The 22126-nt window shown below is 49.0% G+C and overlaps 2 pseudogenes; both read left to right on the top strand.

Annotated features, from left to right (window-relative positions):
• Positions 1-22126, top strand: part of LOC144167969 (uncharacterized) — an 80589-nt pseudogene that overhangs the window by 50604 nt on the left and 7859 nt on the right.
• On the top strand, positions 19134-19199 carry LOC144171266 (U6 spliceosomal RNA; annotated as a pseudogene).

Below are 22126 nucleotides of genomic sequence, written 5' to 3'. Positions count from 1 at the left end.
TGTTTCAGGTTCGTTTCTTGGCAGCGCCAGGAAATTCTTTTATTTCTTCGCGGGAGTTTTCTGTTGACACCAACGGTCGCGAAATAACCCTTGGGGGATAGAGGTAAAAAGCTTTACTTTAAAACACTAACACAGAAAGGTGCGGGGGAGAGCTTCTGGTAAGAATAAATGCAGATGAGAGAGCACGCCTGAAATACACGTGTCGCCAAAAACGGTACCCGTACATTTCGGTGAGGACATTTCGGTGCACGGATTTCTTGGTGCACTGACATTTCTGCAGGACGTCTCGATGTGGATATTCCACTGCGCGGAGCATCCCAGACATTCTGGTAATATTTTAGCTTTAATATTTCAATTTCGCCAGGCGATAGGCTTTAACGTTCGAGAGTTGTGTGTGGGCGGCACTGCGCGGAAACGGACAGTAATCCAAGGCGCAGTGTCTGAGCCTGAAAGTGTATTTTAACAGATTTTATAAAAAATAACGCTGTCACTGTACTTCCATTCAACCTTTATTTTGTTATCAAGTTAATAGCCCCAATTCTTTTATATAAGTGTTACTCAAACGCTTTAGTTTTACTTCATTCAACCTTTTGAAGACGCTCCTGGTTTTAGTCCAGCCAAACTCCTCTCCTCTCCTGCCAAACCGCCGGAGAAAAAAAGAATGGGAATAGCCTAAGTGCGAGTCCATTCACTTTTTGTGATTTTTTCTAGCACTCTAGTCTTTGTTGCGTTCGGTGCCGGTTCTACTGAAAAATAACCAGTGGTCGCACGTGCAGGGCCGTGGCTAAGGGGACTAGGAAAGGCGGTCCGGGCACCGGGTACCAGCTTCCTCCGGAGGGGGAGGGTTACCAGTGTGCCTCTTTGATCCGTAAAGCATACGTCGGAACCTGCAAGACGACTGTCGCAGGTGTTGCCACAGCAGCCTATATTTAAATTCTCTTCCTATTGTAATGGACGAAGGTGAGGAGAATTCCTTATCCAAGTCTGGGGTGTCGATGATATACGCGGCTTAAAGTGTTCCCCCGCGAGACCTATGCCTTCTGTTGAGATGCAAAGCTTCGCCATTTGAAGGGGTCCTGGAATACGTTCCGCCGGTGCATCGATGTACATGTAACCAAATAAAGCATTGTATTACCAATCTCCTCCCGCAAAAATTTTGTTAAAGCGATGAGTATTAGCTGAGAAATCGTAAATCAAAAACCGCGGATTATCGTCGCGCCGCATTTCCTCCTCCTTTCAACTTATTCTTCGCTGTTGACGGCGCGCGAGCCTGCTCTCCCATGATGCTGCGCTCCTCAGCGGTGACGTACTCCCTCTGATGTGCTCCTCAGACTGCCGTCTGCTACGGGCAAGCATTGTTGACATCATGAATTCCGCACTCCGCTCAAGGCTGGAAAAGGGAACAAAAAATCTGGCCGCATGTGTGTGGCGGCCTGGTCTTGCCCTTTCGCGGTGTACGTTGCTGCAGTTGCTATCAGCGGCACGTGACTTTTTATCTGTGGCGAACTCGCAGCAGCACGGGGAGGATCGTGCACTCATTCGCTTTGATGCACTGCGCACTGTTTATCTAAAAAGCGACGTATCAGATGTGGCCCCGCTGGGGCCGGGTGTTATGTTGCGGCGGTAAATTCCTGCTGGCGGCATGTGAAAAGACATTTTAAACCAATACAGAACTCGTGCACAAAACGCTTCAATCATGTGACCGGTTCAGCTTCAGGCGACGCGTGGTGGAGAGCGGCAAAGTTGGCCAAACATGCTCCGCTGCGGCTCGGAGCTTTCTAGCGCTGGAGCGAGCGCCATTTCTTTGACAATCTCAAACATCGGTTGCCTTGGCAACAAGGCACAAACCGCTCTACAAGTCAGTTACGGTTGCGTGATCCCAGTTCAGCTCGGGGCCCCACCTCGCGACATGTGGGCACTGCAGGCGTACCACTCACTCTTATTGGGAAGTGCGAGATGCGTTTGACATTACAGGAGGCGATGCTGTGTGTGTTGTGGACGCCTTTGTTTCGCGATGAAATGCGAAGTTTTGCTTCTCCGGGTGGATAGTGCTTCCCATGATAGTGCTTCCCATTATCTTTATCGAGCGACGTACGACTCAACCTTGCATGGGGTATGTGCAGTGTGCGTGGCTAAAAGCCATCTCGGCTTGTGCGCCAGAGTTAAGTGACTTGCTGTTCGTCCCCGCAAACCGAACGCGAGGAGAGCGCCGAATTTACGACGGGCAGGAGGAGACAACCCATCGTCTGTCAATCGCGGTTCAGACTTGCAACGCATGTTCTGACGTTGTGTTCGTTCGAAACGCATATCTGGATTGTTTTGAGGTTGAATAAAAGGTATGCGTCAAACCCGGGCATTCAACTCAGCGCGTTCCCTGCGATTGCACGAAAGAAGTGCCACGGGGCTTCAACGCTTTCTTTATGGAACGTACTCAGGTAAGATAATATACATGTCGTGTTGTGGCCGTGTTGCAATCAATACAAACGGTTAAGGGTTTGTTTGCACCTGCTTCGTTTGTCGTAAAATTTCCAGCCACTCCGGCACTCCGCTGGCAGATCAGCCGGCGAGCCGACGCTGAGCAGACGACATATCTCTTTGCGGGAAGTGCGTGAAAAAGCCGTCCGATAGCGGGATGTCTAGCTCATGAGGAACATCTAGGAATCGATGACGTAGACATGTGAAGATGGCGGCGTCCACAAACACGAAGGGAAGGGTGAGAAAAAGCTACAAACTTTGCAACAAAGGTTTGAGCTTTCCGCTCCGCGTAAAAGAGTAATACGTGGCACAGCTGACGTTGACGACCCAATCTAACGATTGCGCTAGTTCATTTAGTGTGCTCAAAGCACCTTTCAGGCCTCCTTTAAATATTACCCGTTCAATAAACATTTCCTCTTTTTCTGTAAAGAGCTACTTGCCGACGGAGCGACTCGAGGTGAAGGAAGAGCGATTCCTGGAGAAGGGGCGCCTTCGGTATGAGGGCGGCGCACGGAAGGGTGTGCGCGCAAGTTATGCTGTATTCGGGTGGTCGAAATCGAGTGCTCGACGTATGTTCGGTTAGTCGTCTGAGAGCGTCGTCCTCCACTCCGAGCGCCTCGGGACTGCTCTTACTCCACAGTACCAGCACCGCCGAAATGTGGAGGCGATCGGGTCACGTGACCCCGGCCTCCGCGGCTTGCCCCGCTCGCCTGCCTAGTCAGTGACGTTCGCTGAGGCCTAGCCAGCGGTTTGTTGTGGGAGTATTTCAACGTTTTTGCTTCTCGTACTATTACTGAAGGCATCTTCGCATTATGTTGAAACGGAGACGCCTATTGAGTGTAGGGGAACCGTCTCCGCTGCTTTTGAAGCTCAAAATCGACGCCGAAGACAGCAGTTCAGACGACGACTTTCACGTTTACGCGAAAAAGTTCGCCGAACTGTTAGCCGCACCGCTTCCTGTGTTCAAAGTGCAGGAATACGTCCGCAACTTTGGCTTGAAGCTAACGCGTCCGATCTGGAAGCCGCAATTTGTTGAAATACCTAAGCCGGCCTGGATGTTTGCATTGTCGTGTTGGCCGCACGACAATAGGGTACGTGTTCGGTTGGGGAGCGGTGACTCTTGCTCGGATTGGGGGAAGCGGGGCATCGGCGTATTCCGAGTCGGAGTAGCAGACAGGCCACCCGAATACAGCATAATGCTGTATTCTCCAGGAGGGCGACAGAGGGACCAACGAGACTGGTTATAGTGTCCGCAGCAGCCTTTCAGTGGCTTTTTGTTGCGTATACGAGAGGGTGTGTGAGGTCATGGTGAATGTATAGCTCTTTCTTCCGTCTGCGTGAAGCGTCGAATACCGTGAACTCCACTCGGCCTGTCCGATTTTCACAGGAAATCGAGAATAACATAACTGACAAAAAACAAGGGGTTATATAAACGTGGAGGAGTGGTGTAGCTGCATGAAGAAATAAATTGAAATGAAAATAGGTGCAAAAGCATGAATGGAAGTTGGGTGAGGAACAAGTAACTATAGAGATTAAAAGTTCTCGGGGGTACGAACAGCTCAATGTCCAGCAACGCAGTTTTTCTCTTCTAACCAACCCAATATTTGTAATCTATAACGATCAAAAGCCGCGTGTTGATAGCTGATATTTTATAGGTTGTTAAATATTTGTTGTCTTTTCTTCCCTCTGAGGGCGAGTAAGATCGCGCTTTATGCCTGAATACGGGAATGACTGGTATTTCTACGCACAACCCGTACGCGCTTTACGAACATGTAATGGATATAGAAGCTGCAGCTGTCTTCAAGAGGCCCGATCTTCCTCGATTAGAATGTCCCAGATCTGTCCGCACACTAAAAAAACGATGCTCGCAACAACAGTGTTAGCAAATTCACTTTAGCGTGGCAGCGCAGACAACATGAAACTCTTCGTAAGATTTTCTACATTTTTACCACGTGTATGTAAATTTGTTTTGTTTGGATGGTGGGTTCGTGCGAGAAAATTACTTGTAGAATGCTTTACACCATTATAAACACTGGCTAATTGTCTTAGACGATATACAAGCAACAAAAACGAGCGAAAATAGCTGGACGCCCTGTCGAAAATTAAGGTGTGCCAAAAAAGTTAGTCAGTTGGCTGCAAAACAGGTGTTTCTTGAATGAAGTATTAAAAATTTATACAAATGTTAAAATTCTAATTATAACCGGCAAACATGATACGTAGCCTAAACTAAAAATAAATTCAGTAGATTCTTCTCCATAATCCACGTTACGAAAATAAAGATATAACGGCTGCTTCCAACAAATAAGCACTCAATAATTCGTTCGCCAAAAAGTTTGCGCACCGAAATTGTCGTTCTCCTCCCACCACTCGTCGGTGCTCGGGAAAGTACGAAACGTTTCTAGATCAGCTGGTGACAAGCAAACCAGCGGCGTTCGAGGAACGCTGGTAATATATGAGAATTCCAATAGATAATCAACACGAGGAGAGTGCGCAAAAAAACCGCCTCAGTAGCACGCAAGTTGTAATGGTTAGCATTATTACAGAAAAAGCACACGGGAAGCGGCACAGCCGCACACAGGTTTATATAATTACGAAGTTATCCATGTACACAGGAAGGGAAAGTGCAGTTACGACCTTCAGATCTGTTGCTCAAACATTCTTAAATCATTAATGCCATCAAAGCGTAGCTTTAATGAATGTGAAACAAAATTAAAAGTGGCACGAACCTTGTAAATCCGCTTCCATTCAGCAAACCAAAGTCGTGTTAACAACTGTGATGAAGTGCTCACGTCCCTGCGGGCACAGGATCGTTGTGATGTCCTTTCTACGCGGGGGGACACCAAAATGGGGCATGTTATGAACAAGTAGAGCGAAGAATTTGTGAAAGTAGAATTTTAAAATCGGCAGGAACTCACAGATTTGTCCACGAATAATACGTAGCATTCTTACACCACCTGTCTTCATTGAGTTCTTTACAGCCCCATTTCCCGATGAGTAGCCAGATAAGCTGGGGCTTTTTATTTGTTTTCTGTTTCGTTTCGACACTGATGTACGCCTACACAATTAAAGCGATTAAGTGACTTAACACCGCCAATTATGTATTTTTCAGCAGACGCAAACCATTGTTGGTCCGTTCTCGGGATTTTCGTTATTCGTGTTTTCGCCGTTCTCTTGCGGCCTTTCTTATTGTAGGGGGAATGTATAAGGTGAATATCTGCAATTTTATAAGTTGGGTTTTGTAATTTTGTAATTTATATATTTTTCATTATGCGTTTTTTTTAATTCTGCGCGACCGTCTCAATTTACGTCATTACAACGATTAAATGTGTTAACTATGGAAGTTGAGCATTTTTTTGCAAATAAGGGGGGGGGGGTTCTGTTGGGGCTGTGGGGGTACTCTGCAAAGGAGGCTATGCATGAACAATTGTTAAAAGATAAAAATCCATCTCTAACAAGCTCTCTCAAAGCAGTCTAGAAATATATCACCGAGATATTGCAAACAACCTGTAAATTCACTCGCACTTTAGAGCTGGCGGTTGAAATTTGTCCACGGCACAAAGAGCAATAATAAAAAATTCCCCCGCATTTCCCCGAGGGGGAGAATGTGAAACTGCGAATGCACGGTTGTCGGCCCGCTTGCGGCGCTTGCGCTCGGCCCCCGCAGCCCACCGCCTCGCCGCCTTCTCTTCCATCTCTTCCATCGGGTTTGTAGTATCACGTGTACACCACGCAGTTATCAAGCCGCTATAACGCCGCTGAGTCGCCAACGCACGCCGCTGACGACGTAGTTTGAATGCGTTAAAGATATAATGCGCGTCACTAACACTGATATCAGCGTCGCGTCCGTGGCTTGGTCGGTAGAGCGTCGCGCTGCGGCCGCAAAGTCCTCGGATCGAAACCTGGCGCCGGATGCTGTTTCTTTTTTAAATATAGAGGAGCACTGCGGACGCCGACGCCGCCGCCGACGCCGCCGCTGGCGGTGGATGGTTTGGGGTCGCTTATAAAGTGCATTCGCACTTAAAACATAATTAACGTTTCCTGCGTACAGCTAATCAGTAATAAACGGCCGGTAGTCTTCCGCGGACACACATACTGGACAATACAGTGAGTCTGTCTTACGAAAAGAATGGACTATATTTCGCTGAATCTGTCCAGAGGAATGCTTCTTTGACAAGACTCAGAAAGAACGCCCTGCGCTGACCCCTCTCATTTGAAGGCGGAAGTGGACACTAAACCCCCAATGAACTAGATTCCTACATTGCAGCCGCTCAAAAAGACATATTGCGGGCTTCTATAACGCTCGCAAGCCAGCAACCCACAATATTTCAAACGAGTACCGTGACGCAATTGTGGCACTGAGTGATAAACCCAGCCAATAATAAAGACTACAGGTAAACGCCTCTATAACAAAGCGTGTCGTTCAGCGATAATTGTTCGTTATACACGAAACTTAGTTTTATGCGTCACCCACGTCACTGACCCTCTATGAAGCAGATAAGGATACACTGAGAGAGGCTCGCCACTTTTGTAATGAATGTTGGTCCGCACCGCGTAGAAAGTCACGAGCATGGACTACTTTTTCACAAATGCACACACACCAACTGTATCAACTGGATTGATGTACAAAGCGGCGAACTACACGCGGAAATCACAGCGGCGGATCATTGCGGACAAAGTCATCAAGTCATATGCTCACAGACGGGGATCGCAGAGATGAGTCGGTCTGGATTTGACGAGTCGGCACCGTACTTCTCTGGCTGGCCACGGGCCAGGTTACTAGAGTCGTGGTGGAGGTGTCTCACTGGACAACCGCTTGACGGTGGCCGATGGCTAGCGGCGGGACGGAAGGGCTTAGGCCTGTACCGCGGCGAGGACTCGCTGGCCGCGCTCCACACCACCGCAACACCGCTCACTCCACCGGACGCAACAGCTTTTTGTCGTCTCGACGGCCGTCGTCTTGTTGGCAGTCCGGGCAGTGGCTCAGACGGGAAAGCTGGCGATGGTCCTCGGGCCTACACAGCGAGGGTAGCCATCTTGCTGCCTCCGAGAACAAACCCCTTCTCCTCTTCTTCTTCGTGGGTCACACCCATACTATTCAGGAGATTGGCCGCTATGAAAACGCGGCCTACACACCTCATCACAATATATATATATATATATTTTGTAAAGGAGATACTCGACGTTCCCGTAGGAGGATTTGCTCGTTTATTCGTGGACGAGGCGTCAACGCAGGAGGAGCGAGCCGAAACAACGAGCTTTACGCGAGGCTGAGCATGAACAAGGGCGTCCTCTTCGTCGCCATCCGGCGCATACCCACATACGGAGAATTGCCCGTTATGACTAATGCTGGTCACAATTGCTCGTACATTTGCGCTACACACATACTTGCTACAATACCCCCGGCGAAAAGGGGAAGCCATCTTGGCGACCTAAGGGGTACACGACATGAGCGGGTCATAGTAGGGCTTGATCCGCGCGACATGAACTGTCTCACGCCCCCGACGGCGGCGATCTGAAGTGGGCGTTACAGGCTCAACAACATAATTCACCGGCGATGTTCGCTCCACAACCCGGTATTGGCCGTGGTATTGCGGCACAAATTTCGGTGACAGTCCGGGTGTCGGCCACGGTATGTAGAGCAAGACGAGAGATCCGTTCGGGAAAGTTAGAGCTGATACCGAAACATCGTGATGTGCCTTCTGGCGCTGCTGGTCTTTCGATGTAAAGCGACGAGCAAGCTAGTGACATTCCTCGGCGCGTCGAGCGACGTCTGAAACTGGCATGAATTCGGAGGCGTCAGGTCGGTACGGAAGTATACTGTCCAGCATGCATGAAGGCTCACGACCGTAGAGCAAAAACAACGGCGAAAATCCTATGGTTGTCTGCTTAGCGGTGTTGTAAGCATACGTCACGAAAGGAAGAACTAGGTCACAATTGGAATGGTCCGAGGAAATGTACATTGCGATCATATCCCCCAGTGTGCGGTTAAACCACTCTGTCAGTCCATTGGTCTGTGGGTGGTATGATGTGGTTTTGCGGGGAACAACGTTGCATACAGCTAGAAGGGTCTCCATGACGTAGGGTAAAAACACGCGACCTCGATCACTGAGTAGCTCGCGAGGAGCGCCGTGGTGGAAAATGAACCGCTGAAGGAGAAATGACGCTACTTCTCCAGCCGTGGCCGCCGGTAGCGCAGCTGTTTCGGCGTAACGCGTTAGATGATCAACGGCGACGATGATCCAGCGGTTACCAGCAGCTGTGCTGGGAAGTGGCCGTAGAGATCAATGCCCACTCGGTCGAAGGGTCTCGCTGGACAGGGCAACGGCTGAAGTGGAGCGCTGGTGTGCTGCGGAGGAGTCTTGCGCCGCTGACAGTCTGGGAATGATTTAACAAACTTTTTCACAAAGGTATACATCCAACCCCAGTAGTAGCGAAGTCTAACGCGCTCGTACGTTTTCAGGGCTCCTGCGTGAGCACACTGCGCGTCATCGTGAAAGGAAGAGCAAATTTCTTGCATAGGTGGCGAGGAATCACTAGCAGCCATCTTCGACCGTCGTTGTGGTAGTTGCGGCGGTATAGGAGTTCCTCGCGAATGGTGCAGTGGGCAGCTTGTCGGCGCAGTGATCTTGCAGCAGCGTTTCCCGGCGGGCAAGAGGGATATTCAAGAATCGAGGTGATCCACGGGTCCTTACGCTGCTCAGCGGCCATGTCCGCTATGGCGAGAGGCGCTAGCGTGTTATCTGCCGTCGACAAGCTCGCGACGTCCGATGGAAGCAGATAGCTAGAAAGGGCTTCAGCGTCGTTATGCTTGCGTCCTGACCTGTACACAACACGGATATCATACTCTTGAATGCGGAGGGCCCAGCGGGCGAGGTGACCGGAGGGATCTTTTAGTGAAGACAATTAACAAAGAGCATGATGATCCGTCACGACGTCGAACGGTCGTCCGTACAGGTAGGGGCGAAACTTGCTGATGGTCCAAACGATAGCCAAACATTCCTTCTCTGTTACAGAGTAGTTCGCTTCCGCCTTCGTCAATGTACGACTCGCATAACTTACTACGTATTCCTCATAGCCGTCCTGTCATTGGGCGAGGACTGCACCCAATCCCACACCGCTGGCATCGGTGTGGAGTTCGGTTGGTGCGCGCGGATCGAAATGTCGGAGTGTTGGTGGCGACGTAAGGACACGGCGTAGCCTCAGAAAAGCGTTTTCACAGTCAGCGGACCAGTCAGAAATTTCCCCACGTCCACCGAGAAGTTGCGTGAGGGAAGCAATGATGGAGGCAAAGTTCCGTACAAAGCGCCTGAAATTGGAGCAGAAGCCGATAAAGCTTCGCCGGTCCTTCATCGCAGTCGGCTTTGGGAACTGCGCCACGGCATGGAATTTCGCTGGATCGGGAAGGACGCCATCTTTCGAAACCACATGGCCCAAAATGGTGAGTTTCCGAGAAGCGAAGCGGCACTTTTTAATGCTCAGCTGCAAACCGGCGGAAGTCAGGCATTTCAATACTTGTTCCAGGCGCGTTAGGTGGGTAGTAAAATCTGGTGAAAACACGACGATGTCATCTAAGTAGCAAAGGCATGTTTTCCATTTCAGACCGCGCAATACGTTGTCCATCATTCGTTCGAATGGCGCGGGTGCACTGCACAGTCCGAATGGCATGACCTTGAACTCGTAGAGTCCATCTGGTATTACAAATGACGTTTTAGAGCGATCGGCGTCGGCCATGGGCACTTGCCAGTAGCCGGACCTCAAATCCAATATTGAGAAGTACTCGGCCACTTGCAAGCTGTCAAGGGCGTCATCAATGCGGGGCAGCGGGTAACCGTCCTTGCGAGTTATTTTGTTGAGACGTCTATAATCCACGCAGAACCGGATGGATCCATCTTTTTTCTTGAGAAGGACCACTGGAGAAGCCCAAGGACTCATCGATGGTCGAAAGGCACGAGGGGTGCTGGGGTGGCCATTCAAAGCGCAGTCTCAGGCATTGAAATTCTTAAAGATTACACTGCAATGACCAATGACTACGAAGTGCTATCAATCAGGAAGAAAAAAACTATTTTCACGGTCCTATACAGGGGGCGCTGTCAAAACAGCACATGACGAAAGGGCACGCTACCGAAGAGCACCGACATAACAGCATGGCGTCAAAAGGGCACGCGACAAAACAGCACGCGACAAAACAGCACGGCGTCAAAAGCGCACGCGACGGAAGAGCACACGAACAAAACAGCACAGCGTCAAAACAGCACAGCGACAGAAGGGCACGAATTTTATGGAATGCCTAACTGGGCAATCGTTTAGATTTTAAAGCGCATACAAACATTATAGAGGGCGCAAGATGCTCTGTACGATTTTTCCTCACGTTCCGCTGCTCTTTCTTGTATAGAACCAAAAAAATCAAAACGAAAAGACGAGAGGTTGGGCTATATGAAACCCAAAAGGCTTTTGTTTTCTTTTCAACATCACGGTTTATAGAAACGATCCCTTACACTAATCGTTTTGAAGTAGCCCTTCAATTTTTTGCGGTTAATATCAGAGTATAATAATAATAAAAAGAATAATAATAACAACATATTGCCGTGAGCCCCCTTACAAAAATTATTGGAAGTCTCTGCATATCACAGTTCTTTCGATTCTATTCAAATATTTTCCAGCCTTGCAGTTCCGATTGAATGTAGAGGTGCCACAATATGTTGAAGCTCTCTTCCACCTTATGCGACTCGGCGTTGCCTACACATTTTTTTTTGTTTAAAAATGGCGCAGCGTGCACTGCAAGAAAAAAAGCAGAGATAGCGCCCCCCCCCCCCCCCCCCCCCCCTCATCGTCGGAGACCAGTCTGTTGCATCTGACATTTATTTCCGAACTTGCCGCTGAAACGTCTCCAACACTGGCAGGCCCGGATCGTTTCGTCCGCAGGCTTCCACATCTTTCCCAAAGTGGGCCGCCCCCGCTAGAAGAGGCGGCCGAGTCTTAAGTCAACGCCCGCGCTACGAACCCAAAGGAAATGCTGTGCGCCCGGGATGCGATGCTCAGTCAGTATCCATAACGCGAGGATCTCAGGTTCGATACTGACCGCGGGTAGGGGCCCCTTAGGGGCTGGGGATGTTGGCGTCTCCTGTCGTCGTCTTCGTCGTCGTAATCGTCGGCTCACGTAAACATGGTGCTAAAAAACAGGAAAAGTCGTTTACGCCTCGCGCGAGAACGTAACGCGTAATAAAAAAACGGGGACACTCGTTTACCCCTCGCGCTGGAGCGCTTCGTAACGATTATTAAAAAAAAACACCGGTACACTAGTTTACGCCTCGCGCAAGAGAGCTTCGTGCTTCAAAGACAAGAGACTTTTACAGCAAAGCTGTATACCTCTACCCCCAGTGGTTTCATCTCCGTTGGAAAAACGCCAAGGCGCCAAGAATACACTTTTTCACTGCATGCATCGCCCCACCTCAGGTTTCACGTTAGTGGAGATGGCCCGGGATTTTCTTCTTTCCAATTATTGTTATTGTGTTGTTCACTTCCGCCGCTACAACCGTGCCACCCTCGGGCCTTTGGGGTGCCACAGTCACAGTGTTAGGTTTCCGGTTTCATGGCGTTTCTGGTTTATGGTTTCATGCCCTCCCGAACCACAGGTATTTCTCAGGCTTCGAGGCTTTTTGGTAAGACTGACGGACAAAGCTCGGCCTAGCCAGTTCTGCTGTGAAAATGACTGTGAAAATTCACCATCCCGCGCATGCGGAGAGCACAATGAAGATGTTTCCAGCGTGTTATTTTAGACTGCCCAATATACTCCAGGCTAAAACGTGAACTGTACCACAAACAATAGCAGTAGCTAACCATATTATGGTGGGTCCAGAAACTATTAGGTATATGGCCTGACGCTGGACGTCAAAATAAGATGGACCAACTAAACCTCGGGAACCTTGTGGACGATATCGTGTACTTGTGATATCTTTAATTGGATATATGACCCTTAGATCAGCGAAGTGGAGTAGCCGGGGTTTACTGGCTTCCAACCCTTCCTCTGAATAAACCAGTTAACCCAGCTACCTACCTATTTTCTAAAAGACCTAGGTGGGTTCCTAGGCAAAAAATCTTTAAACATAGCTTCACTTGCACCAAGGATTCAATACATGGCATGACTTACACTGCGTAAACCTACAGTGTCGAAATATTTACACTATAAACAATACGATGTTCCCTCGAATGTGTACCTTGTAAAAAATTGGAAAATACAAATTCGCTAGATACGACAATAAGAAGCTATAGCAACCACCACACAAAGTTTGAACATATTAGCGAACAGTGTTTGCGAAAGAAGAAAAAATCCCGAACCATCTCCACTCACGTGAAACCTGGGGAGGGGCAAAGCATGCAGTCTATAACAGTAAGCTTGCTGCCTTGGTGTTTTTGCCCACGGAGATTAATCCTTTGGGTGGTAGAGCCTAGAGGCATACAGCTTTGCTGAAAAAGTCCAGTTTCTTTGAAGCAGGAATCGTTCTAGAGCGAGGCGTTGGAAAACGAGTGTCCCGGTGGGTTCTTTAAGTACGCGTTTTTTCCCGTGGTGATGTCACTTTCTAGCGCAAGTCGTTGGAAAACGAGTGTTCCGGTGTTTTAGCACCGTGACTACAATGACAACAATGACAGGAGATGCATAAAGCCCGAGCCCCTAAAAAAAACATCGAGCAAATACACATAACCTAGTACGATGAAGTGGAGACCAATGATTGGCTTAACGTACAGGACAGCGATTGCGAATAAAACAGAATCAGATCATTGGCTCCAACCTACCATAAATGGCATTCAGTGTAGCAGGTTGCAAACTAAACAGTATATACGCAGACACTGCGGGAAGCAATGTAGTTATTCAATTCAACGCAAATTATTTTTGCACAGCTGATATTCAAGGCAAAACCCTTCCACCGTGGGAATAAAAGCATAGCAGGGGCTTTAAGTAACCTACAATCAGTTAACGTGCTGAAATAAACCGCCACCAAATAATGCCTTTCTTAGCGAACGGCGTTTCGTAGAAGGGGGATTCTGTCAAGACGTTTCTTTGAATTAAATCGTACACATCTAGAGAAGCGTCTTTTACGTGGATGGACAAAAGCGAGGTTGTTGTATTATATTCACTCTTATTGCATTTTAAAGTTGGTATTTAGACAGCAATCTTGTGTTCCTAATTTGTTGTACAATATATCCATGCCGCTCATCTATTTCTTTCAAAACAAATTTATAACTATGAAGGGCTTAGCTCTTTGGGCTTCTACGGGATAGTTGCATGCTTTTTTCTTGATATCACTAAAATGTATGCCTTGTTTCAGTGGCTGCCTTTCAAATGCTACATGCAAACACGGCTGCAGGACACAAAAAATTATCAAAGTCATTTAATGAGGAAGACGGCTGAAACACCAAACTTTCTCTGGCTTAAATGAAGAAAGTGGGTGCATACGATTCGTTTCTTTAAATTCGATTTATTCAGATGTTAGAGTGGCTTGGAGTATACTTCGATGGAGAAAGCACGCCATTCTGAACTATTTATTAGAGATGTTCTTGCACGCAATTCTGCGTTATTTTAGGCCAGGGGATGGTTATGCGGCCTTTCCAAAAATGTACATTTATTTGTGGAATATGAGCCGACATATTTAAAGCTTTAAGTCAATTTTGTTCTTTATTTTTTTTTCTAGGGACTTAATTTATAGAGTGTTTTTTTTTCACTGGTTTTTTGTAACGACTTATTGCCGTATTTTTTTTTAGCAAAGCTTTGAGCAACCTGCGACAACAGCTGTGTAATATAGCGCCACGGCCTGCGTAATTGAAGTGAGTACGTGTTGAAATATTATTTAAAAGAAAGTTCAACCAATGAAAAAGGATCGACGAGGATCGACATTGTTAAAAAAAACACGCGCAATTATAATTTCGCGATTGCAATCATGTTTTCATTGTTATTTTCCGGGATTTTCTATTTCAGTCTTTGTTAATTTTAGGATATCTATAAGATGAACAATTTTTATTTGGTTAAGTAATTTTTGTAAGTTTGTTCTCCTATTCTTTGGCGTTCAAAACTTCATTGGACCAACTGCCTACAGTCATCCTGTTATAAAGACGAAATGTGTCAGCTTGTTTTTGCTTTAGTCTGTGCGTATGCTTTCGTAGTACCTGCGAAAGTCTCTGTAAGTTTTTTCTGCCAGGAATGCCGCAGTTGAGAGGGGGGGAAGGGGGTGTAGGTGGCGGCCGAAGAGCCCCAGGGAAATAATTGAGACGCTAACTTCACGTGCGTGCCTTGGCTCGCGGGGGAAAGGTCGACGAACCCAAATTCCAAGGAAGGAGTTCCGGGCGTCCCATGGGCCAGTGACGGTCGTCATTGCATTGGCGTGGGTCGTGATCTTTTGGATGGGAAAAACCTGATGAGATGGGAAAATGGGAGTGTAGACGAAGACGTTGACCAGAGAGGCCTGCCGGCTTGAGCCGATAGCTGGCGGGTTGCCAGAAAGTAGTTACCGCCTTGCAATATACGCAAACAAAGTTGTAATAAACGAGTGATGTCACAAGCAATAATGATATAATGAGCCGTAGAGTTCAATCTAGTCTACATCGTCGGTGCAGCCGCAACGAGTCCCAGTGTCCCCACGCAAACAAAGTTGTAATAATCTAGTGATGGCACAAGCAATCATGATATAATGAGCCGGAGAGTTCAATCTCGTCTGCATCGTCGGTGCAGCCGCAACAAGTCCCAGCGTCCCCATCGGGGGTCACGAAATTCACAAAAAAAAAACATAACGCGAATGATATGACGCAAGTAAATCAACACAGCCGCTGCTTGAGCTGGCGAACATGGGAATGTCGTGCCCGATAATTAAAGTGATGAAAATGACTGGAAAAACAACCAAGAAGGGGGCCCTCCAGCTGGTATCCGGACATTTCGGTGTAGGATGACATGTCGGTGCAGGCCGTTTCGGTGCGGACATTTCGGTGCACGGACATTGTGGTGGGTGGACCACGAAACAACCTGAAAGCCCTTTGCCAGTCTAAGAATCCCCCTCTCAAAACAACCGCGCTATTTGCACTCGTGTTCACACCCTCCTCTCAAATACACACGTGAGCATTTGCCCCCGTCCGTGTAACCTCGACTGCGCCCTCTCCTCATTGAAAACGAGGGGGGGTTCCACTTTTGTTGTACCCAAGAGGAACAAAGGGGCAGTGCCATCCCTGCGCGGGACTATACAATGGCCTCCCTCTCCCCCCCCCCCCGACACAACAGCAACAAACGTGTATTACAGGGCGTGCGCGGGGACGTACAATGCATGCACGTGCTTTCAAAAAGGTCTGTTCTTCCTCCACGACAATATCGCAGGCTTCTCTGGAGAAAAAACTTGGGAGTTGGGGCAACAGTGTTCAAAATTCAGTTTATCGTGAAAACGCAGTTTACTTAAAAGTTTTCATCAGATTTTCTGCATTTTTGGGGGCAAGTGAATGTTTGTAAAGCTGCTTTCCTTGTAAAGGTACAATGCTTTTATTTTCAGTAAATATCATTAGGAATGCATTATACCGTAGTTAACACCGCCCAAATGCCTTAGCTGATTTGCTTGCCGTAAAAACTCATGGTCCCTATATGAAACTTATCGCCCCCGATCTTATGGCCCTGGAACAAATGGTCCCGGGTGTTTCGATTGACGACAGACCACGGGTGGGTGACATGGCAAGACTGTTGTTTATTGGTGCGTGCTCCTTTTTATACCGACCGGTCTGCCCAGAGTTGCCAAACCACATAACGATACATCATCCCTCCTTAGGGTAAACGGCTGTAGTAAACAAGGCAGAAATCGCAACAAAAAATGCGAACAAAAAAAAAAGAATCTACACAATTTGTTTAAAGTCCTTTGTGTATGAAAGCTTCGTTGGCTGGCGTTTGATGCGAGTAGATTTCCGAATCCGCTGTCCCGTGTCATTGCTCGTCCCAGCTGCTCCATCGTTTGTCTGGTCTGCATCTTGCTCGGGTGTTTGGGTTTGCCTCACTCTCGGCCGCTGAACAGTAGTTGCTGTCGGAGCATTGTCGCCAGGTGGTTCCGGATCTGGATGGTCGGCCCCGCTTGCTGTGGCTGAGTCTGGCTGGTGGACGGTGCTCGGCGGAGGACACTCTTGCGCTGACTGCGGATGCCCTACCGGAGCAACCTCCCGCGCATTGGCTTCATACTTCTCGTCCATGTCTTGCAGCCTGAAGGTTTCCTTTGTTTTGAGGATGTGCTGCCTGCTTCTTCTTAGGCTGCGTCCATCTTCAGTCTTGAGTAAGTAAGAACGCGGTTCGAGTTGGTCCTGAATGGTGGCTTTGGTCGTCCACCCGACGTCATCTCGAATGCGCACGGTGTCTCCCTTGGCCAAGACTGGAAGGGAGGTGTAGTCCTTGGGCTTCGGTACATGCTTCTTTACTTGTGCCGAAGTTTGAACAGCAAAGTCCGGTAGGCGTCCTCGTAGCCGCCTCCCCATTAGCAGTTCAGCCGGGCTTTGGCCGCCCTCCAGAGGAGACAGACGATAATTCAGGAGAGCCACCCAGAACGGCTCCCTGGCGTGCTTAGTTTTCTTCAGGAGACGTTTGACGACCTGTACTCCTTTTTCTGCCAGACCATTCGCTCTTCGGAACCTGGGACTGGAAATCACATGTGAGAAGTCGCATAGCCGCGTAAAGTTCCGAAAGGCACTGGAGGTGAACTGCGGGCCCCCATCAGTGTGCACCTCCAGCGGAATGCCATGCCTTGCAAACATCATTTGAAGTTTTTTTATGACGCTTTCACTCGACGTCTGTGATAGGAGCTCCACTTCTGGATAGTTTGAATATGCATCGTACGCTACCAGAAACGAGACCCCCGAGTATTCACAGAGATCTATTCCAACTCTTTCCCAAGGAAAGTCTGGAGGAGGGCTGGTGATGACAGGCTTAGCAGGTTGACGATAAGCAAACTGGCAACACGTGCTGCACTTCCCACTTAAAGGGACACTGAAGTGAATTTGTCAAGCTCCCGTTTTTGCTTGCACTGCGTAGACTGGCTCAAATTAGCACACTTTTCATCGTTTATCCGGTTGACAAATCGATAATTATTTTACAAAGCGCGAAAGAAGAAAAACTACCATGCGCGGTTTGCGGCGGCCGCACCAACTAAAGCTGTGACGTTAGGAGGAGCGGGCACCGTGATTGGACGATGCCCAAGGTGAGCAACCAAACAAGTTTCGGTTTCGGTTTCGGTTCTGTAAAACACAAATGGTGGCGTTGTTGGATGCGCATTCTCAATAACTCAGTAATCATCGTACCGCGCTTCTGCCATGTTGTCAGCTGACAAAATGCATAAAGATAAGCCTCCCAGGACGGCTTGGAATCGTAGCATTCACTAGCCGAGGCCTACGCAGTGCATGGACGCCCTCCGCGTACCCGCAGACGCCCAAATGTCATGCGCTTTTCCCCCATATTTGGAGCTTGCCTCACTCATGCGTGTGCCGTAAAAAGCGTGTTCGCACCAGGCCAAGGGTCTGTTCATTCTGGCCTGTGCCCACTGCCCGCAAGCAGTCGGTGCTTATGGCAACAGCACGCCAACGAGAACTCGCTAGCGCGCCAGTGCAAGCCTGCGCGCGTTCTGGAGGAGGAGGAGGAGTGAAACTTTATTTTTGATCAGAATAGAAGAGAGTTAGGGCCTGTGGCGCTCCGCACAGGTGCAGTCCTTATTCCGGGACCCCATTGGTCAAGGCCGCCACTCTCGCCCGTCGAACTAGAGCCCTTTGAGACTCCAGCCCCGAGCAATTGAGCAGGGCCGCCTCCCATGCCTCTCTGGTAGGGGAAGGGTTGGGGGATAACGCAGGGTTGCGCTGGCATACCCACACCATGTGGAAGGTGTCGGACACCTCCCCACAGTGCAGACACCGCCCATCTGTTTTAGGATCGAAATGCTTTGCTACTGCAGGGCACATAAATGTGTTCGTCTGCAGGCGCCGCAGTATTCGCTCATCGGCCTTGCTCAGACCCTTTGCAGGGGCTGGGTAAAGCCGGCGGTTATCGCAGTAATGTTTTACGATTTCTCTAAACCGCAGAAGTGGCTTGCTAATCTCCGAGCCGGGAGAGCATGGGTGAGGCGCCCGGTGGGTAAGCGCTCGGGCAGCCGCGTGCGCGGCCTCGTTACCTCTCAGACCCTGATGCCCCGGAGACTGAACTAGTTCGTGGAGCCATGAACGTTGCGGCCCCCAAAAAAAAGGTGAACTCAATGTAGAAAACATCGGCAGAAAACGAAAAAGTTAACTTACAAAAAAAATGCACGTACCCGCGGGGACTCGAACTCGTGACTTGCAAAACACTTGCGACAACACACCCAGCGCCCCAGACCTCTAGGCCACGAGACCTTTTTTTTTTTTTTTTTTATTGCCATACTTTGACACACAAACAAAACACTACACTCTTAAAGACGCTAGCCAGCACTTGACTAACAGAGTAATGGCTAAAATTGTTTCATGTTTGTTAAAGTTTCAAACACGGGCAACCATTCCGGAGGCTCGGGCTGAGCCCTCCACACTTCAATAATCAGACGAACAGACTCCGAAAAGTACTCTTTGGACCGTTTGGCATCGATATCGCGATGGCGGATGGCCATGCGCGATTTCCAAATGCCGTGCAGGGCCAGAACCATGACGAGGTCATATGGTACCTGGAACGATACAGAGAAGATTAGCATGGCCCCTGCGCAAGGCCACGAGACCGGCTCAGCCTACCTTGGTTATATAAGGTATATATTGTACAACACGTTTGTACTTTTATTTAGTTTTGGCATTTCAAGCAGCTTAGGTGACTATTTGTTGTATTGCGCTCGTGCAGTAAGCGTACCCCGAGTTTCCACAATAGCTCACGTCTAGCAACTGCATTTCGTAGACGGAAAAGCGTTCGCAGATGCGTAGTCGTGCTGCTGACCGCTGTGGTTGTTCGCCCAGCGCAAAAAAGTGCTTCCCGCCCCCTAGTTTTACGCTGTACGGTAAAAATATCAGTTGATTATATTTCCTTAGTACCTATATTGACTTCGCTGACTCTTCTCCCGTCTTCAAGAGGCCTTATATTTTCCTACTGGCGTACCAGTCAGCGAAGCGTCGCATGTGCGCTTGTGCAGCGCTTGTGTGAAGCGACCTTGACTTGGAGCTAGATACAGTGTACAAACTAACCAAGTAAAGAAAGGCACATTCTTCCATTCACAAACGTGTCCTGGCTTCGTTTCAACTGAGCGAAGGAATTGCGACGACCCGTCGGCGGCCGGCGGACGAAACGCTGGGCCGACTGACTCTGTCTGAAGGCCGGGGAGCCGTGCAGTAGCGCAGCCAATTGCGAGCTCGGCACCTCCTGACGTCACACGAAAACGCCACAGAAAATGGGCGAGCGTAAAGAGAGGAGGACAGCATTTTCGAATTAATTTTTCTACTAAATAAAATCGCGTAAACGCGCCCAGAGTGGTCGAAACATGGCCTGGGGACTCCGGGCTACAATTTGCGCTAGTAATCCCGCAATGTTTACATATCACTTCAGTGTCCCTTTAACTCTTCAATCTCTTTCTGCATACCTGGCCAGTACATTAGCACCCGTGCTCTCGCTTTCGCTTTGTTGAGCCCGAGATGTCCCTCATGCAAGCGTTGCGACATTTCCTTGCGAAGTTGCATTGGAACAACCACCTTGCACCCCTTCATTAGTATTCCATCAACACATGACAACTCTGATTTCACTGCGGCGAGTGGACCCGTTATTTCGCCCTGTTCAAGGTTTGTTATGGCTTTCCATAGCTCTTCGTCTTGTTGCGTCGCTGTCTGCAGCTTTCGTTTCATTTTTTCACTTACGAGGCTTGCCAGGACTTGAGCAGCGGAAGGAGAAAGAAAGAAAAACACGCGCCCAGAGTGGGGACCGAACCCACGCCTTTCGATTAGATCTAGAGTGCCTTACCAATTCGGCTATCTGGGTGACTGTGTTCTCTTTCACTTTCTGGGCTATTTATATTTTACTAGAAGTGTATCTGACGCTTGAGGGTGGTAGCCAGCGCCGCTCTGACTACACGGGGAGACGGGGACCTTCTTTTCAACCCCCGGGGCGTGACTCGAACGTCTACAGCCTGTCATGAGCGGGTAACTGGCGGGAAGCCTTGTTATGCTACCTAGGCATCAAGGCTGCCAGAACCGAAACCCTCGCTAGGCTTTGGTAGAATAATATAGTAAGGAAATGAGGGGCTCGTTGAGGAAATACAGAAAGATAGGTCGGCAGTCTACAACGCCAAAGGAGGCATAGGGGTGTGGTTAGGCTATTTTTTTACTAGGGTTAATGAAGTTAACATTTTTTAAGTATATGGAAGAAAGAAAGGAGATCACGCGCGCAGAGCGGGGTCCGAACCCACGCCTTTCAATTAGATCTCGAATGCCTTACCAATTCGGCTATTCGAATTGGTAAGGCATTGTTGCTGTAAGTGGGACAACGAGGCAACAACGAGGTAACAAGGCAACAAGTAGCAACAACGAGGCACTCTCAGCGATCACTCCATTTAGGCCTCGCGTCTGCTCGCTGGCGTATTCCGTTGGCTCGAAGGTCGGTGACACGGAGGCGACGTTGCGGTCCGTCGCACGTCAGTCCAGGCTGGTCCCACAATGTTCGCAACGAGCTTCGGTCGTTGGGAAGCACTTCACATCCATTCATGCGGACGCAAGTTAACATCGACAATAAATTTTCGGGGACGCTGGAGCTCACACGACACACGACACCAACTGGCAGCCATTTTGTAAGGAGGCGTAGAGGTGGAAGGGAAAAAGGAGGAGGAGGAGGAGGAAATGGAGGAGGCGTGCGAGTTTTTAATACTCCCTTTTGGACAAACGCAGTATTCACAGCTAGATACTGCGTTTTGTGAATAGGTACAATCGTGGTAAATGCGCTTATTTACGACGGCTTGTGGCCCCCGGTGTAAACTGGCAGTTTTCCCACCATCATAGTACCACACGTGGGAGCAGGCCGCCTGCCGTGAGGAGTGTAAAAAACGTATTCCAGCCAAAAAACTCCCATTCAGGCTAACTTGTGTTTTGTGTGTAGTGCCATTCATGGCCCGAAGTGCGGAAAACGAAGCGTTTCTCTAGCGGCCAGATGTCTGAATTTGGTAGCTACATTGCGTATTCCCGTTCTGCAAACAAATCCTTAAGGTATTTTTGCTGTACGACAACCTAATTTCGTCGGGTACCGGTTACCCAGCAGGTGCTGTCGAGTGGACGCGAAGCTGCGGCAAACAAACCGACTCCAAAGCAGACGACAAATTCAGCCGGAATGCGCCTCGCCGTCGCGCTCCGCGAACTGTCCAGCTCCGGAGCACGGGGATTGCTGCGCCATTCGTAGCGCCATGTACATTGTGCTCCGCGAGTGAGGGACTTCAAAGGGACACTGAAGTGATTTGTAAACATTGCGGGATTACTAGCGCAAATTGTAGTCCGGAGTCCATAGGCCATGTTTCGACCACTCTGAGAACGTTTACGCGAATTTTTTTAGTAAAAAAATCAATTCGAAATTGCTGTCCTCCTGTCCGCACCCTCGCCCATTTTCTGTGGCGTTTTCGTGTGACGTCAGCAGGAGAACAGCTGGCAATTGGCTGCGTGACTGCACGGCTCGCCG

This window comes from Haemaphysalis longicornis, unplaced genomic scaffold, assembly GCF_048455015.1.
Source record: "Haemaphysalis longicornis isolate Haplotype H1 unplaced genomic scaffold, Haemaphysalis longicornis Haplotype H1 scaffold_2, whole genome shotgun sequence".
NCBI classification, from domain to species: domain Eukaryota; kingdom Metazoa; phylum Arthropoda; class Arachnida; order Ixodida; family Ixodidae; genus Haemaphysalis; species Haemaphysalis longicornis.
This window is presented reverse-complemented; position numbering and strand designations above follow the sequence as displayed.